Raw genomic sequence first — 19,737 nt, 5'->3', positions numbered from 1 at the left:
GTAGCAAAGGCACCTGTAAATTGTGTGGGGCAGAGCCTTAGGGAATTGCTAGGGCGGGGCAACCTGTTTCACTGTATGCGATTGGTGCCCCTTCTGCCACTGTCTTGGGGTTTATGTACATTCTAAGTCCATATGGGCCCTTTAAGCCGCAAAAAATCAGTAGTTTCTTCCACTGCCCCAACTCCCACTGGTTTTAGCCATAGGTAATGGGGGTTTATATTCCTGGTGTTGGAACCTTGGGCTATGTGGTCTGGCCTGGGGTTGGTATTGCTGGCTGCAGGGTATCCCTCCTGATTTTTATCCACCACATGTGAATGTGGGACCTTGTGATCCACTGCTGCTGCTGTGCCGCGGCTTGTCCGTGCCACACCGCCTCTCTGTCCCATCTCTATGACTCCATCCCTCCTACCCATTTGGATGAATGTGACTTCTTTAAATCGTTGGTTGTCGGGCTTCCATTAGAGCTCAATATTCTGACAGTTCTGGGTGTTATTTGTTTTTAAGATCTGGTTGTAATTCTTTCTATGTTTGTACAAGGAGGCAAAATGTGTCTACCTACACCTCCATCTTGACTGGAAGTTTTTGTTTGTTTGTTTGTTTTTTAAATTAAATCCTCACCCGAGAATTTTTTTTTTTTTTTTCTGATCAAGGATTGAAACTGCAACCTAGCTATGTGCCCTCATTGGGGATCAAACCTGCAACCTTTTGGTGCATGGGATGGTGCTCCAACCAACTGAGACACATGGCCAGGCCATAAGACCACGTTTTGGTGCTAAAGGGAATGCTCTGGTGGTGATAGAGAGCAAAGATGCAGCTGGCAGAGTGGGAATAATAACTGAGGAGGAAGTGAGAGTATAGGATCCAGGGCTCCTGTGGACAGCCGACCTTTGGGAGGAGGGACCCATCCTCTGTGATCAGGAGAGAAAAAGGACACAGCGTCTGAGGTCTGGTGTACATGGGTGTATTTGATCATAAGAAGTTGAGAAATCTATTGTCTGATGGCTCTATGTTCAAGTGACATGGGAAGAGAACTGCCAGGTGAAACTGGGAAGGAGGCAGGGGGTCAGGCGCAGTTTGGAGGAGCAAGGAGAGTGAGAGAGGGACCATAATTAAAAAATATGTTAGAATAGTTGGATGCCTTTGGGGCTCACGGGAGGGCGGTGAGCAAGAAATCATAATGTCCCTTCTACCTGGCTGTTGTGTTTTCTCCAGCAATGCTTGGCTTTGCTGGGGTTCTTCCAGGGCCAAGATTTTGTTAGGAGAGTATGATCAGAGGGAGAGGGAAGGGGATTGGGGACTTTTGCAAAGGAGCCTAATGAAGGCGCATTGACTCTCTCCGCTGGGTGGAGAGTGAAGAGAAGCCAGCTGAGGGCTGATGGACTGGAGTCTCTGTGTCACCTAAGAATTGGTTCAAAAGCAGTCCTTGAGCAGGTGCCCAAAGAACAGGATTGATGGAAAGGATGCCCGGAGAGGTGGGACAGTTGCAGGTTAGTGATACGATCCAGGCTGTGACTTGGGCCTGGGAGGCTGAAGCGGAAGAAGTGATCCTCAGGGAGAAAGAGGACCAGGGACAGAGCCCAGGGAAGCAGGGGGGTCACCCACATGGAGGTTGAGACTGCCTGGAAGAACGAGAGGAGTGGGGTGCAGAGCAAGACGTGAGCCAGGAGCGGAGTCTTCAGGGAAGGAAGAGAAGTGGCCAGGAGGCCAGAAGATGACCACAAGAAGCACAGGGTGCTGAAGATGGGTGCTAGAGTCTTCAGGGATGTTCATGAGGGAGAGGTGGGGGATGTAACTTCCGGAAGTGGCCATGAGGAGCCAGGAGGATGCCCGGCTCACTTCCTGCCCCTAAAGTATGTGGGGAATGTGAGAAAAAGAGTGAGGCTAGATCTGAGGAAGAATTTTCTGACCCCTGACAAGGTCTGAGGCTTGAAGACTGGCAGTTAACGCAGCTGCAGGAGGCGTCTTTCCTTCCTGGAGAGGTTTAGTAGCAGAATTGACCTCCTCCCTAAGTCCTTCACTTCCTTATCTTGCAATCTTTTCAAGGCCTGGCCTTTTTTGGTGTAGGAGTTTCATTCATTCAACACCAATTTATTGAGCCCCAGTTTATGTAGAGACTCAGTCTTCTAGGCACTGGAGAGACAGGAGCAAATGAAACAGAGAAAAAGAAATCCCTGTCTTGCCCTGGCTGGGTAGCTCAGTTGGTTAGAACATTCTCCTGATACACCAAGGTTGTGGGCTCAGTCCCCAGTCAGGGCACATACAGGAAGCAATCAATGAATGCATAAATAAGTGGAACAACAAATTGATGTTTCTTTCTCTCTAAAGTCAATATAATAATAATAATAATAATAATAATAATAATAATAATAATAAAGTCCCTGTCCTGTGGAGTTGGTTGCCTAGCAGGCAGATTTGTTTGGGTTTGTTCTTGATGTGAAATGTACCAGCAGGTTAGGTTACTTGTGGCTGCTGGAATCTGGATGAAAAGCAAGTTAAGAGAGTGAGTCACTTTTGTTGCTTGGGGCAGGGAGAGGTGGGGTGACAGTGGAGGAAAGTGGAAAGAACCTGGGGTACTTGGTGTGTGAGGCCTGGAGCTGTGTGACCTTGAATAAATCATTTACTTTTCTTTTTAGCTGATCTTTAAAGGGGTGGGAGGAGTCCCTCATTCCTTGAATTGCTGTGGTGTTGAATGCAAATGTTGCCTAAATAATCAAGGGCTCTACATGAGTCATTATGTTGCATAAGTTTTCATTTTCTCCTCTAAGAATGGACACATAATAGTACTTACCTTCCCCAGGGTGGCTGTATTAAAACAATATGCATAAAAGGCTCATGTGACTGGCACATGGTACTGGGTAGACACTGGCCAGTATCCTTATTCCCCCGTTGTCTCCTGTGAATTCTTTGCTTTCTCAGGACCAGGCTCCACCAGGCAGGGGAAATGGGTAGTTGTGCCAGACCGTCACTGCCACCCCTCCCTGCCCCAAACAACAAAAGCGACTCACTCTCTTAACTCATTTCTCGTCCCGATTCCGGGGCGCAGGGGGCCAGGCATGGAATCTGCTTGAGCCTGGCATGGTGAACAAGCGGTTGCTCACCCTTAGTGCCTTAGCTCCTTGTGGGGTGAAGGAGGCCGAAGCAGCCCACTGATGAGCAAGTCTTGTGACACTTCTATGCGTAAGTACAGGAGGAGGAGGAGAGGATGGGAACCCGCTATTCTTTTAGCGTATCCCCTGTCCCCCTGCTCTCCAAAGTCGTTCATCCACCTTTTCAGCGAGTACATTTTTGTTGAGGGTCTACCGTGTGAAAATACTGTGCTTAACGTTGAGAATGAGGCGGAGAACCCACATCCCAGGTGGGGACAGAAGTAGTAGGTTAGGTTGCTCGTCGGCTCTCGGGGAGCTAAGAGGTATTTCTGGTCTTTCCTCTTGGGAGCTGAGGTGGGTAGGCCGTCCCAGCTTCCAGCTCCAATTTGGTCTTGGGTTTCGGTTGCTAGAAGAGAGCCGGGAACTCATCTTTTAAAAGCAGGAGACAGAGAGACAGAGCGAGAGATATTCCTCTCCAACTTTTTACTTAGGAAATGCTCGTATCTACAAAATTGGAAAAATACTACAGTGAATGAACCTCATGTAGTTTTCACCTAGATTCCCTCACTGTCAGATTCTGATAAAGAGCGAAGAGAAAGGCTGAGCGAGGGCACAGGGAGGTTGGAAGCCCACAGGGTGTGGGGCGCGTTGCGCGGGAAGACCCTGGGGACCGCGGTGCAACGTCCCTTGGCTGCGCCACCAGGCGGCCGCAAGGGGGCGCCGCGGGGCGGGCCGGGCCGGACAGGACAGTGGCCGCTTTGTGGGGCCGAGATGCTCGCGGGTGACTCACTGCCGCGGTGGGAGGATGAGTCAGCCCTTTGCTAGTTTCTGCGCCCTCAAGTAGTCCCCCGCTGAATACCCTCGGCGGCGCCTGGGCGGCGCGGCGGCCGCACTCACAGGGCGGGCCTTTGGGAGAGCCCGGCCCGGGGTCCCGCCCTGTCGGCGTGCCAGCTCTCCTCGGCCCGGCGCTTTCGGAGGCTCATTTTCGGCCCTGTTCAGGTGCCGCAGCCTTTCCACGATGCCCGCGCCCGCCCTCCCGTCTGCCGTGCTGGGAGCAGCCTGTGGCTCCTGCGGGGTTCGCGCTGGGTCTAGCGGCTTGCATTTTCTTTTTTGGGGCCAGGGCCAGTCCTCTTCCCGGGATTCCAGGTTGGCTGCTCCCCTTGGGTGACTTTTCTTGGAAGAGAGAGAGGTCCTTTTTTGGCGAGATCAGAGGGCTGTGTGTGCGAGCTGCTCGGAGCCAAGGCACTGCCATGCTGGGAGGCTCTGGGGCTGGACCAGGGTGGCACTTCCTGTGGGACAGAGGGTCCCCCATCCTCCAGTCGTTGGGAGTTGCATCTTTCCAGAAGCGGTTCAGGGCCCCGCCTTGGCCTCGGGCTGGGATCCTTGGGGCTTCTCTTTGCCAGGGCTGGACTGTGGGTGGCACGCAGAGGGAAGCATGTCCCCTGCCAAAACCACTGGGTGAGAGCCTTCTCTGTTTCTTGGGTGTGCCGAGTGTTTTCGCCTTTTCTTAGAGTGAATCAGAAGGAATAGGAACCTCTGCGTCCTAAACGCGTGTGGAAGAAGGTACCCAGAGAGGCTTTGGCTCAAACCTTGTGGTGGTAAAGCTCAGAGACCTTGCAGAGATCTTGCTTTGGAGATCTGGCTCAGGAAGGGAAGTGACTTGTCCAAAGACTTCAGGGAGGAGGCCCAGAGCTCTTGGGGCTGGGCCTCCCATTCGCACGGTGCAAGGAAAGTGCCTAAAATAGTGCCTGGCACACAGTCAGTTATGTAATGTGTGTGTGTAGTGTCTTAGCTAATCTTTATAGGGCACTTACTGCATTCCAAGTATTGTTCCAAGTGCTCTTCACGCATTAATGACCTCATTTGATTCTCACAGCTACTCTAAGACAAATAGTATTATCATCCCTATATGGCAGCTGAAGAAACAGAAGCTCACAGAAGTTAGGTAACTTGCACAAGGTCACACGACTAGGAAGTATGGTGTGGGACTTAAACCCAGACCCCCTGACTTTACGGGCCGTGTGCATAGGACTGACTCCAAATATTGGTGGAGTCTAGTGTTAAAGAAAAAATTCAGCCCAGTAAATTTCAGTATCTCCTTGGCTTTATTATGTGATTCAGGAATTTAGCAGCAACTAGACGGGTGCGCTGAGGAGTTGTACAAAATAGAAGGCTTTTATGGGCAGAAAGAAGGTGGGATAAGAAAGAGTGGATTGTTTCAGGCAAGGTCACTTTCCCTTAAGGGAAGGCAGGGGGTCTTATCAGGCAGGTTATCTCACTAGTGCTGATCAGAAAATTCCAGACTGACTGGTTTAAAATTTCACTCCTGGGAGAGGCTGCAACTGCAATTAGGTTAGGTATTAAGTCTTGGTGGCGCTTAGCAAAAGGGACACCATTTTGGGTCTGCTGTTGCTTGTTAACACTACTAATATACTGTAAGACTCGGGGGTGTCCCAGCTTTTGGTGTCTCTGGGGCACACTGGAAAAAGAATCGTCTAGGGACATGCATTAAATACACAAACACTAACAAAAACTGATGAGCAAAAAGAAGGTTTTATGTATGATTTACGAAGGTAAATGTACGATTTTGTGTTGGGCTGCATGCATAGCCACCCAGGGCCATATGCGGCGTGGGTGGGGGAGGGGATGTGGTTGAACACCACTGCAAGTGGTTTGCAGCTTCAGGGCGCCTGGAGAGCAGTATTATTTGCAGCTCTGGGTCGGGGAGGAGGCCTTGTTGGTTCTGCTATTCCTGCCAGTGGCCTAAACTCTGTGGTTTCCCCTGAGGGGCCACAGGGCCATAAGAGATGCAGTGAATGTGACTTTTGTTGCCATGTTAGCGATCCCTATTGCCCCAGGACCGGGCCCCCACTTTTCCCCCTGCTGCTGGTTTGGTAAAGGCACTTGTTGCTTTAGAGAAAGTTACTTTTAACCAAATTTCCCAAATGCCTTTCAACAACAGAATGAGGCCAACTTCAGTGATTCTCAACCTTGATTGTACATTGAAACTGTGGCAGTAGAAAAAATAATTTTTCTCTCACCTTCTAAGTTCTCCCAGCAGGGCTAATAGTCAAATTAACATAAGATTGCCCTGGCTGGTGTGGCTCAGTGGATTGAATGTTGGCCTGTGAACCAAAAAGATTGCATGTTTGATTCTTGGTCAGGGCACACGCCTGAATTGCAGACCAAGTCCGCAGTTGGGGGTGTGAGAGAGGCAGCCTATCCCTGTTTCTCTCGCACATTGATGTTTCTCTCCCTTTTTCTCCCTCCCTTCCCCTTTCTCTAAAAATAAATAAATAAAACCTTTAAAAAATTAACATGAGACAGGTTAAGAGGAGAGAATGTCCAGAATTTATTATGGATATACATTTGGGCTGTCGTAAGATATGCGGCTCAAAGACACATTGGACAGTTGATGTTTATATGCCATTTTGGACAGAGAACGAGGTGGTGGTGGGGTCAGTGGTCTGGGATTTCGAAGGGAAAGCAGGCAATTCACAGGCAGATGAGAAAGAGCAAACATGTGGGAAACAAATTCTTGCTGGGCCACCCAGAAACAACGGGACACAGAGGGGAATCTAGCAAACAGATTTTTGCTTGTATCCTCCTTGTCTGGTCACATTTAATTCAAACATGCTAAGTGAATATGTTAAGGTTCCCTTTCCGAAGCAGGTTCTTCTGCCTGAATTCCTTTTGTTGAGGGGGAGGGTGCAACGTTCTTTCTGAGTCTTTTGTTTCTTAATAAGCAGCTTATAATCAATATCCTAAAAGGTGTCTTTTGGGGTGGCAAAACTTTGGTCCCCTTTAATTCTCAGTGGACTTGAAGAAAATGCTGATGCCTCGGTCCTACCCCCAGGGAAGAGTACTGGGGCTCAGCTGGGGCGTGGGGATAGTCCTCGTGAGCCGCTGAGGTTGGGACACCACTGCTCTGAGCGGTGAGTCATTGGGCTTCTAAGGAGCTGCTCTTGCATTTTTCTTGTGTTTTTAAACCTCTGGTGTAGAACTCACTTCCTTCTAATTGGCTTTGAAGGATGTCCCTAGATTCTTATAACAGGAGTGCCTGTGTCACATGTGGGAGCCGCTTCTGAAAGATCATGTCCCTTCTCAGCCTCTCCGGGCCTCTACCTCAGTTTATGGGATTTCTCTCCTTATCACGCATCTGTATTCTCATCCACCCAGAGAGGTTCATTCCTTGTACTCAGTGAGGTTCATTCCTTGCAGGTCCTGGGCAAGGTGGTCACTCCTCTGAGCTCATCACCTGGAGGCTCAGACCAGCCACGTTGGCAGCCCAAGGACCTTCGTGAACCCTCATGTCTGTCTTCATTCCACAGGTCTCCCCACTGGACTGCGTTATTATGACATGTGAGCTGCGTGGAGCCGTTGCTTCCTCCCCTTATCTTTCAGTCTTTTATTCCACTCTGGAGTAAAGCTCTATCCGTCATCTCCTACCTTGATAGCGGTTTCTGTTTGTCTTTCAATACTAGGTGTTATCCTGGATACTAGGTGCACATGGTGGGTGTTAGGTTAGGAGTCTAGGGACTTGTATTCTGGACTAATTGTGTTCCCAGGGTCATAGCACTTAACCTCTCTGCCTCTCAGTGTCCTCATAGAGTAAATGGGCTAATGTAGCCTGCCACCTCACAAGGTTGCTGGGTCAAAGAGAACAGTTTGCAAACACATGCTTTGGTGACTGCCAATTGTGACCCCAGTGTGATCTATATTCATCAAGTTAGAATCTCTTTCCTATTTGGCAGAGTGAGGCGTAATCTGCCCTTTCTTCGGGAACACCCAATCTGGTATTGAAGTCCCTGACAATGATAGAGTATAGAATCCTGTCTCCCTTCACCATTGAAACAGAATGTACTCATTGAGAGCCTACTGTATGCATACAGCATTGGTGTTAGGTGTGAGGAGATACTAGGCTATTTCTTGGGAAATAAGACAATCCACATAGAAAAAGAAGTGGGTAGTGCTAGGTGAACATAGAATGTTATAAGCAGTGAGTGCTTTAGAATTCCCAAGGAACAATAAACATAAATGGTCAGAGAATAAATACTTTATGCAGAGGAGGAACCTGAACCAGGCAAGCCCAGAAGAATAGGTTGGAATTGGGTGGAGGGAGAGAAGGATGTGGGCAAAGGCGCCCTGGGACAGATGCAGAGCTGGGCTGATGGGGAGGCCTGAGAGAGAAAACGTTGGATCGGCAGGCCACCCTTCACCCCAGTTTCTATAGTAACAGGTGTCAGCAGAACTGACTGGGCATGGAGGCCTCTTAGGTACCAGCATCAAAAAATGGTGTCATGAAGCAGTCACTGAACAAGACTGTGGCCCCTTTTCTTTCTTTCCTTTACTCTTCTAAGCAAAAGACCATCCTTCTTCTAGTAGTCTCCTCTGAAGGGAGAACTGGTGCCCTATCCCTCTGGGATCTGCCACTTACTGGTAACCATTTAAAAAAGAAAAATCCTCACCTGAGGATATGTTTGATTTTAGAGGGGTGGGGAGAGAAAGAGAAAGAAATATCAGTTGGTTGTCTTTTTTTATGCACTGTGACCAGGGATTGAACCCACAACCTCTTGGTGCTTGGGGCAACACTCCAATTAACTTAGCTATCCAGCCAGGGCTCACTAGTAATCTTTCTTTTGTCTTTTTTCTTTTTCTTTTTCTTAGTCTTCATTATATTTTTTCCATTATCATTTTGTTCCTTTATACCCCCCTCTCCCCAGCAATCACCACACTGTTGTCCATGTCCATGAGTTCTTTTTCTCAATCCTCCTACCCCCTAACTCCTCCCTCCGCCACTAGCTGTCATCTGTTTTCCATCTATGAGTCTGTCTCTGTTTTGCTTGAGTAACCATCTTTTGATGCATTTACAAGGAAGAATGAATAAAATCCCCTTCCTCCCATCCCACTGGCATGGGGCCGAGGCAGGGCGGCCACACTTCGATATGTCCTTATGTTGCCAGCACAGTAAAAGTTGCTTGTCGACAACAGTCTACATGGGTTAGGTTGCCAGGTCACCCCTCATCGATGGCTCCTCATAATGCTCTGTCCTTCAGTCTGGGTTCTCTGTCACCCTCTGTGCCACCTCATGCTGTTACTTCCTCCCTAGTCCCTCCCTCTCCAACATAACACAGTCTGTCCCTGTCCAAGTGCCCTCCACCCGTTGCCCGGAGCCACCATCCATTGTTCTCCTAAAAACAATCCTTGGGCATGGAGGCAACAAGGGAAATCACTCTGTTTGGGGTCACAGAGGAAGGAAAGAGGGGCAGGAATGGAAAGGACGGGTGATGGAAAAAGTGACTTCCCGCCACTCCTTGGACTTGAGCCTGGACAGTAACTCAGGGTAGTTGTCATGGCGACGGCAACCACTGGTTCTTTCAGAACTGAGGAACATTTGCTGTGCCTTTCCTCCCTATTCCAATACCACAGACCCGTGCGTGGTATGGAGTATAGATGCCCCAGGTTTAGCTGCATGTGCCTCGATTCCCAGCCTGACCAAAGGAAGATGAAGAGAATGTGCTGGATATTCCGTCGGCTCCTCCAGACGTGCTCTGCTCCCTTCTCCATCTGCTTCGTCCCCTTGCAGGCCAATCTGTGCTCTGGCTTCTGGTCAACCAGTTGGCGGCCCCAGCAGGGCCTGGAGGGTGAGAGGAGAGTGGAGCTGGTGGCACGCATCTCCCTGGCTCTCTTGCCATGAGGCGCCGCTGATGGGCAGAGGCTTTGTTCTTCTCCTTAGGGCTGCAGCGTTAGGCCTTGCTGGCCCCGGCCTCCCTCCCCTTGCACCCAACATGCGTCAGAGTAGAGGTGGCTTCCAGCTTCTGCCCCATTCCCAGGGTGCTTCACTATCACTGGTTGGTTTCCCTCAACCCCGTCTATCTTTCTATGATTAGCCCTTTCAACAAACTCTCCTCAGTCACCCCTTATGGATAAATTCTTCTGTTTGCTGCTGAGAACTGACCGATACAGAGAATGTCTTAACCATGAGGAAGGAAGGCGGTTTGACCCAGTACTCCTTTCTGGGCGGCCTGGGCTCTGGCAGGCTGGCTGTGTGGGTGGGTATCCTTTCAGGGGTAATTTGAGATGTACCAGAAGCCTGCCCTGCCCAGAAATAGCAAGGCTGAAATTCTGAAGCTAGACAGCCACTTCTATGGATTAAAATGTGTCTCTTTAAAGATCCTACATTCCCTAGAAAGGTGAGTACTTCATCTAGTCATTCATTTTTCAATATGACTTAGTTTCATCAGGTAAGATGTTTGACTGTAAGCTTTCTAAATGCAAGGACTGTGTCTGTCTTCATTATGTGGACATGGTTAGCATGGGGCCTGGTGAACATTTGGCTTAAATGTCTGCTGGATAAATTTATTCACCATTCAAGAAATGTTTCTTGAGTATCTACTAAGTTCTAGGCACTGTTCTCGGTGCTTGGGATATATTAATGAATAAAACAGACAAAGATTCCCCCTCAAGCAAAAAAGACAGACAATAAATCCCCTTAAAACTACACACACACACGTACATACATGTTGGAAAAGTATGAGTGCCACAAAAAAATAAAAAGAGCAGTTTTGAAAAAAATCAGGAGTGATGAGGGAGGTGTTATTAAAATTTTACATAGGGTGGTCAGGGTCGGTCTTATTAAGAAGGTGGTATTTGAACAGACATGGAGTGGTAAGGGAGCTCTACAGCTGTCAAGAGCAGAGTCTGCTTGGCACAGATAAGGAACAATGAAAAGCCCAGTGTGCTTGGAGTGGCGTGGGAAAGTACCCTGACATCTTCTTGCTTCTTCTCTGGGCCTGACCTACCTTTCGGGGTCTCTGGCCCTAACCCGTAGGCCTCCAAGGCCTGCACCTCTGCTGGTGTACACTACCAACCCCCGTAACCCCATCCAGACTTCTTCTGTCCCCCATGTTGTAAGCAGCCCAATCTCTTCCTGTTTCCTTAGTGTATTTGATCTTGGAGACAGTTTGATAAAGCACGGTGTCTTAATAAGTGAGATAAATGTGGCTCCTAGGAGTTTAAGTGGATATTTTAAAATCCACCCACGTTGGTATAATTTAATGCAGTATAACAAACTATTGAAAACAATCAGGTATAGTCTGGTCCAAGACAGTGATATAGGAGGCTTCTGAACTCACCTTCCACAGACACACTGAGTCTTCAGCAACAAATGGAATAATTCTCTCTGAAAGAAACACCAAAATCAGCTAAGTGACTTCTACACATTGGATTAATGAGAAAATACTCACATAAAAATGCATAAAAAAGGCTGAGACACACTTTCTCCAAAAATTCTGATCCCAGCACAGCAACATGCAATTGGGGGGAGAGGGGTGGGTGGGAGTGCACAATTCCCAGCTTCTCCCTGAAGAACAAAGGGTTGAATCCAATATTTTGCCCCTGTACTTTTAAGACTTCCCCCTGGGGGATGGACCCCCAAAACACCTAGCTCTAAAAGCCAATGGGGCTTGCATCCAGGGGACCAACATGACTATAGCAAAGAAAGAGACAGTTCTTAATAGGCTGTCCTCCCAGGGTTCAGTGCAGAGGGAACAGACAGAAACACCCATGTCCCAGTCTTTCTCTGAAAGAGGTCTATTTACATACTTTATAAGATGCTGCCTGAGGGTTTGGCTTCCAATTAGCCTACATCTAGGTGATTCTTAGGGAAACTGACAACTCTTGACACATCTTTAACTACTGGGAGTCACTAAGAATAAGGAACAGCTTGGACACTGAGAAAGATATGAGGGACAACCAAGAACTTAGACTGGGCTGAATGATGATGTTTGTCTTCTATATGGGACTGCTCCCTCAAGACCGGGAGAGGTGGCTGCTCTATCTAATGCACAGAAACCAACATGGAAAGTCAAGGAAAATGAAGACGTATAAAGAATATGCTCCAAACAAAAGAATGAGATAAAACTTCAGAAACAGACCCTAATGAGATAGAGATAAGTGATTTATTTGGCAAAGAGTTCAAAATAATGGTCATAAAGATGCTCACTGGGAACAATGCATGAATGAGGTGAGGCTTTCAACAAAGAAGCAGAAAATATAAGGAAGTACCAAACAGAAATCACAGAGTTGAAGAATACAATTACTGAACTGAAAAATTCAATAGAAGGGTTCAACAAGAGACTAGTAGAAGGAAGCATCAGCAAACTTGAAGACATGAGAGTGGAATTCATCCATCAGAGGGGCAAAAAGAAAGAATTAAAAAGGGTAAAGATAACTTAAGGGACTTATGGGACACCATCAAGAGGAGAAACATTTGCATTACAGGAGTCCCAGGAGAAGAGGGAGACAAAGCTTTCTCAAAGAATTAATGGCTGAAAGTCTTCTTAACCCAGGGAAAGAAAAAGATATCCAGATGTAGGAAAACCAGAAAGTTCTAAGCAAGATGAATTTAAAGATACCCACACTAAAACAAATTATAATTAAATTGCAAAGTTAAAGAGAAGAAAATCTTAAAGGCATCAGAAGAAAACACAACTTGTTATGTACAAGGGGAACCACCATAAGACCATAAGCAGATTTTTCAGCAGGAACTTTGCAGACTAGAAGGAAGTGGCATGGTATTTTCAAAGTGCTGAATGAAAATATAATCTCAGCCAAAAATACTCTACCTAGCAAAGTTATCCTTCAGAATTGAGGAAAAGAGTTTTCTAGACAAGCAAAAGCTGAAGTTGGTCATCACCACTAGACTGTCCTTGTAAATAATGTTAAAGTGGATAGGCAAGGACTTCCGGCCAAGATGGAGACATAGGTAGATATACTTTGCTTCTTGAACAACCAAAAAAAGGATGACAACAAATTTAAAAACAAAAAATAACCACAACTGCCAGAAAATTGAACTGCATGAAAGTCTGACAATCAAGGAACTAAAGAAGAAACATTCATCCAGACCAGTAGGAGGGGCAGAAATGGGCAGCTGGGGCAGAGAGGACCCAAGGCAAGGCAGTGGCTGGAGGAGCAGGTGGGTGAGGCAGCAGCTTGCAGACCAGGCGGTCCCACATGTGCGCATGTATAAACCATGAAGAACAGCTGGGGAGCGAGACAGACCATGCAATCCAGGGTTCCAGTGCAGGAAAAGAAAACCTCAAAGCCTCTGGCTGTAAAAACCTGTAGGGTTTGTGGCAGCAGGAGAAAGTCCCAGCCTCCAGGAGAGTCCGTTGGAGAGACCCACAGGCTCCTAGAATGTACACAAACCCACCCACCCAGGAATCAGTACCAGAAGAGCCTAATTTGCTTGTGGGTAGTGGGGGAAGTGACTGAAAGCCAGCCAAGAGCCAAGCAAGTGGCATTGTTCCCTCTCAGACCCCTCCCCTACACAGTGTCACAATGCAGTGACATAGGTTGCCCCATTCTGGTGAACCTAAGGCTCTGCCCATTCCAATGTAGCAGGTGTGCTGAGACAAAGAAATATGGCCTAAATGAAAGAGCAGATCAAAGATCCAAAAGCAGAAATAAGCAATGAAAAGATAGCCAACCTATCAGATGCACAGTTGAAAACACTGGTAATCTGGATGCTCACTGAATTGGTTGAGTATGGTTGCAAAATGGAGGAAAAAGTGAAGACTATGCAAAGTGAAATAAAGAAAAATACACAGGGAACCAACAGTAAAGGGAAGGAAACTGGGACTCAAATCAACAATTGGGAGTAGAAGGATAATCATTCAACCAGAACAGAATGAAGAAACAAGAATTCCAAAAAATGAGGAGATGCTTAGGAACCTCTGGGACAACTTTAAACAATCCAATGTCTGAATCATAGGAGTGCCGGAGAGAGAAGAGGAACAGCAAGAAATTGAAAGCTTATTTGAAAAAATAATGAAGGAGAACTTCCCTAACCTGGCCAAGGAAATAGACTTCCAGGAGATCCAGGGAGCTCAAAGTCCCAAAGAAGTTGGACCCAAGGAAGCACACGCCAAGGCACATCATAATTACATTACCCAAGATTAAAGATAAGGAGAGAATCATAAAAGCAGCAAGAGGAAAGCAGACAGTTACCTACAAAGGACTTCCCATAAGTTTATCAGCTGATTTCACAAAAGAAACCTTGCAGGCAAGAAGGATCTGCACAGAAGTATTCAAAGTCATGAAAGACAAGGGCCTACATCCAAGATTACTCTATCCAGCAAAGCTATGATTTAGAATGGAAGGGCAGATACAGTGCTTTCCAGATAAGGTCAAGTTAAAGGAGTTCATCATCACCAAGCCCTTATTATATGAAATGTTAAAGAGATTTATCTAAGAAAAAGAAGATAAAAAACTATGAACAGTAAAATGACAACAAACTCACAACTGTCAACAACTGAACCTAAAAAACAAAAACAAAAACAAACTAAGCAAACAACTAGAATGGGAACAGAATCACAGAAATGGAGATCAGAGGGGAGGGGGAGGGAGAAGAATGGGGGAAAAAGTAGAGGGAATAAGCAGCATAAAGAGTAGGTACAAAATAGTTAGGAGGAGGTTAAGAATAATATAGGAAATGGAGAAGCCAAATAACTTATATGTATGACCCATGGACATGAAATAAGGGTGGGAGGAATGCTGGGGGGAGGGGCGGTGCAGGGTGGAGGGCAATAAAGGGGAGAAAAAAATGGGACAACTGTAATAGCAAGATCAATAAAATATATATTAAAAAAGAATTTAAAAAATCATAGGTGGTAAAAAAAGAAAATGTTAAAGGAACATTTTCAAGCTGAAATGAAACAATGTTAATTAATAACAAAAACACATGAAAGTATAAATCTCATTGGTATAGGTAAATATATAGTTAAATTTAGAATAATATAATGGTGGTTGGTAAATCGCATATCAATATAGTATGAAGGTTAAAAGATAAAAGTATTAAAAATAACTACACAATAATTTGTTAATGGGTACACAAGGTAAAAAGATGTAAATTATGATATCAAAAACATAAAATGTGAGGGCGGGGAGAGTCAAGATGTAGATCTTTAGTATGCATCCAAAGTTAAGTTGTTAGTAGCATAAAATATAGTTTTATAAATATATTTTATGTAAATCTCAAAGTAAATGTTTTATGATAATCACAAAGCAAAAACCCATAGAAATACACAAAAGATAAAGAGAAAGGACTCTCAGGATACTACTGCAGAAAAATCATCAAATCACAAAGGAAGAGAACAACAGAAGAGGAAAGGAACAAAGGAATCACAAAACAGCAAGAAAACAATAAAATGGTAATAGTAAGTCCATACTTACCAATAATTACTTTAAATGTAAATGGTCTAAATCCTTTAATCAGAAGACATAAAGTGGCTGAATAGAATAAAAAACAAGACCCAACAATATACTGCCTACAAGAGACTCACTTCAGTTTTAAGGATACATATAGACTGAAAGTAAAGGTATGGAAATAGATATTCCATGCAAAGGGAAATCAAAAGAAAGCATGGGTAGCTATACTTATATAAGACAAAAATAGACTTTAAGCCAAAGACTGATAAGAGACAGAGAAGGTCATTATATAATGATAAAGGAGTCAATCCAGCAAGTGGATATAGCATTTGTGAATATTTATGCACCCAACATGGGAGTGCCTCAATACATAAAGCAAATGTTAACAGACATGAGGGGAGGAATAGACAGCAATATAATAATATTTGGGGACTTCATTATCCCACTTTCAACAATGTCAACCTCCTTGACATCAGTCTTGGCAAAGATTTTTTGATTTGACACCAAACGAAAAGTCAACAAAGCAAAAGCAAACAAGAGGGACTACATCAAATGACAGAGTTTTTGCACAGCAAAGGAAACTATCAATGAAATGAAAAGTTAATTGATGGAACGGGAGAAAATATTTGCAAATTATATATTTGATAAGGGCTTAATATCTAAAATATATAAAGAACTCAATGGCAAAATAATAAAAACAACCAAACTAGAAAATGGCCAGAGGGATTGAATAGACATTTTTCTTAAAAAGTCATACAAATGACCAACAGGAACATGAAAAACATGAAAAGGTGCGCAGCATCACTTACCATTAAGGAAATGCAAATCAAAACCACAATGAAACATCACCTCACACCTTTTAGAATGGTTGTCATTAAAAAGACAGGTGATAACGAGGGATGGTTAGGATGTAGAGAAAAGGGAACCCTTGTACACTATTGATGGGAACATAAATTGGTGCAGCCACTATGGAAAACAGTACGGAGTTTTCTCAGAAAATTAAAAATAGAACTACCCTATCATCAGCAATCCCACTTCTGGGTATATGCCCAAAGGAAAAGGAAACAGGATGTCAAAGAGATGTAAGCACTCCCATTCACTGTGGCATGATTCATAATACCCAAGATTTGGAAACAACCTAAATGTCCACTGATGGATGATTGGATAAAGAAAATATATAATGGAATATTATTCAGGCACAAGAAAGAGGGAAATCCTGCTGTTTGTGACAACATGTATGGACCTTGAGAACATTATGCTAAGTGATATAAGCTAAACAGAGAAAGATAAATACTGCATGGTATTACTTATATGTGGAAACTAAGAAGAAAAAAGTCAAATTCATAGAAACAGAATGTAGAAGAGTGGTGGAAAAGTGGGGTGGGGGAAACTGGGAGAGGTTGGTAAAAGGGTAGAAACTTTCAGCTGTAAGGTGAACACTATCTGTGGGTCTAAGGTACAGCATGGTGACAATAGGTAATAGCAATGTATTGTACAACTGAAATGGTTAAGAGCGTAGAACTTAAATGTTCTCAACACCAAAAAAAAGTGAGGCAATAGATGTGTTACTTAACTAGATTGGGGAACCCCAGTATATGTGTATATCAAACCACCACAACGTACCCTTTAAATATCTTACAATTTCATATGTCAGTTACTCCGCAATAAGGCTGAAATAAAAACAGGTACTGTTTATGTGTGTATATGTATGTCAGTGTTCTTAGTGGCAAAATGTAGAACCCGTTGTTTTGGTCAGAAAGGAATTTATTTTAGCATATTTGATTCCAGGGGGACCTCCAGGAGGACCAGCCCCAGTTGCAGGCTACACAGACTCTATCTCTGACCACGTCAGTGAAGGCCACCGTCCCCAGTAACGAGCAGTGCATCTCATGCTGCCCACACTGGCCACGCGCCCCCGGAACCTCCTCTCCAGCAGGCCCCAAACCCGGTGCCTCTGTGTCCTCCATCACCAGGAGCTGCGTCCCATGTGGTCACACTCTTTCTTCACTCACAGTTTGAAACCTCATTTAGTTGCCTCTGGTTGAGGGAGCCTGGGTCGCATACCTGCTACCTAGTTTTCTGGCTTCTACCTTGGAAAAGTAGAATGTAAGACAGGAAATTCCCCAGACACAGAAAGGGCATTCAGAAGTGCTGGGCAACAAGAAAACATGAGAACTGTCCACTACGTGGGGGCTGTGAGGTGGAGGTGAATTGGGTCACAGGTTCGATCGGTCTGCGTTTTTGGTGGCAGCCTGCAGAAACTGACTCTGGATACCTTAAACAGAGGGAATGTATCACAGGGAGGAAGGAGAGGAAAGTGCATGGAGCGAGGAGCGGGAGGGGTGGAAATGGTCAGATTAAAGAAGTAATGCATTCTTTCTTTTAATTCTCATGTCAGCCTTGTGAATTAGATATTGTTACTCCCACTTCACAGATGAAGAAACTGAGGGTCCATGAGGTTAAGCGACACGCCTAAGGTCATATAGCTAGCCAGCGGCAGATGGAGAAATAGAATCTAAATCTTTGTCATTTAAAATCCCATGCTGTTTCTGTGGTTTACTTTTCTCTATTTTAGTGTGCAAGGATTGTCCAAAATCTATGTATTTTCGCCGCTGCTGGAGTCCTGGCAAAGGCAGCCAGTCGTGTGGCTGCCAGAGGCTGTGGCGGAGGAGGAGCGGGGAGGGAGGTGGGCCTGTGTGGGCCCTTTGTAGTCAAGTATTTATAAATCTGTAGTTTCCTCCTTGTAACAAATATCAGAGGTGTTTTTTCTGGCGCTTAGACTTGGGGAAGGTATCCTTGCCTCTTTTCACAGAAACACATCCTGGAGAGGAAGTGCCCAGGGGTTAGGTGAGGCCAGGCCAGCCTGGAGGAATAAACGCAGGCTCCCGGGCTGAAGGGGTCCAGGGGATTTTTGGGATTCCAAATGGTCATCCTGTTCAAGGCCCTTCTGAGAAGAGCTGCCCTAAACCACGTGGCCTTGCTTTCTTGGGCCACAGATGGTTGGTTCAGCACTGGCACCCACCCAAAGGCAGCCCCAGGGGCCTGTGATGGGTTGTGCCCATATTGAAGCCAAGGTGATGGGCTGGGCTCCTGGCAGAGGGGGCAGAAGCAGGAAGACGTCCAGAGAGAGCAGAGAAAGAGGCAGCCCACCGGAGGCGAGACCAGGGCTGTGGAGTGCCCTGGGTCCCCGAGCACTGCCCGCTTCCTGAATTACGAGACCTGCTCTGTGGCTGCTTCTGCGTTCCCTGGAAAACTTCAGACCCTTCTTGCTGTCAATTTCTTACAAGAATCCCCTCATTTTTTTTTACCTAATTGAGTGAGAGTGACTGTAACAACCCAAAGAGGCGAATGAGGGCAGTTCCAGACTGCAGAGCCTGCAGTGATCTGCTCTGTCACATTCACAGCGTCCTGGCTTGGGCCCGGGGCAGCCCACACTTGTGTCACTGGTTCCTGAGGTTCATAGGGATGCCTGAGGCTCTTTAGGGGTAAGACGTGGACTAGAAGCTAAGAGGGTGAGGGGGGAGGTGGGGAGAAAGGAAGGGCCAAGGGGCCATGAGTGGATGAGGGTTTCCGGTCATAACAAACATCACAACGTAGATTGGTTGTGCAGTGTGTTTTGCATGTTACTCGTAATAGTCAAACCACTAGTTTGCATTTTAAACTGATAAGAACAGATACTACACTTGATCTTAGCCAAAAGGCCGAGAAGCGATACTAGTTTGCATTTTAAAGCATATATTTACTTATTTAACTATTTCACAATTCAAAAGGCACAGAAAGGAATCCACTGAAAATTTTCCTTCCTTTCTGCCCGGCAGCTCCCTCTCCTGGGGTCACCATAGTTGAGTTTTCAGCGTCCTTCTAGAAATGTTTTATGTACATGTAAACAAACACACTCATATACACATTCTTCCCCACCTCATTTATTACAAAAATGTTAGCATGTTATTCCCACTGTCCCGAAGCTTTTTGTTTTTTTTCACTTGTGAATCATTTACTAACTTTTCTCCTTGGTGAGGGCAGATTCGAGACCATTCTTATAACAAGGTGGCCCTCCCTCACTCGCATTCTGAAAAGCCTTTGTGCCAGGGTGACAGGGGGTCCTGGACCTTAGGGAGGGTGAGTGTGTGCATGTGTATTCTTGTGTGTACATCCATGTGTGTGCGAGTGTTTATGTGCATGTTTGCGCATGTGTGTGGCCTGCACACCCCTCAGGCTCAGTTTCCTTCCCACTAAGCAGTATGACAAGAATATTCCTTGGGGGTGATGAGAGGATGGAATGAGGGTGCTCTGAGAAACTGTCTTGTGAATGGTTACGTCCTGTGAATGAGAGGTTAATCTCGGACTGGTGGACTCCGAAGTCTTGTCCATTTTCCCTTGAGGATACTTCTGACCTCTGCTTATCTCTCATCCACCTCCATGTTCTCAGTTGATGGGTCAT

The 19,737-nt window shown here is 45.8% G+C and overlaps 1 pseudogene; it reads right to left on the bottom strand.

Annotated features, from left to right (window-relative positions):
- Positions 1–18,893: 18,893 nt before the first annotated feature.
- Positions 18,894–19,009, bottom strand: LOC129071454 (uncharacterized; annotated as a pseudogene).
- Between the last annotated feature and the right edge of the window lie 728 nt (positions 19,010–19,737).

The sequence above is a fragment of the Pteronotus mesoamericanus genome, unplaced genomic scaffold (assembly GCF_021234165.1).
Source record: "Pteronotus mesoamericanus isolate MK-2021 breed Mesoamerican mustached bat unplaced genomic scaffold, CSHL_Meso_final contig_263, whole genome shotgun sequence".
Lineage (NCBI taxonomy): Eukaryota > Metazoa > Chordata > Mammalia > Chiroptera > Mormoopidae > Pteronotus > Pteronotus mesoamericanus.
Note: the sequence above shows the minus strand (reverse complement) of the source record. Positions and strands in the feature narration are given on the sequence as shown.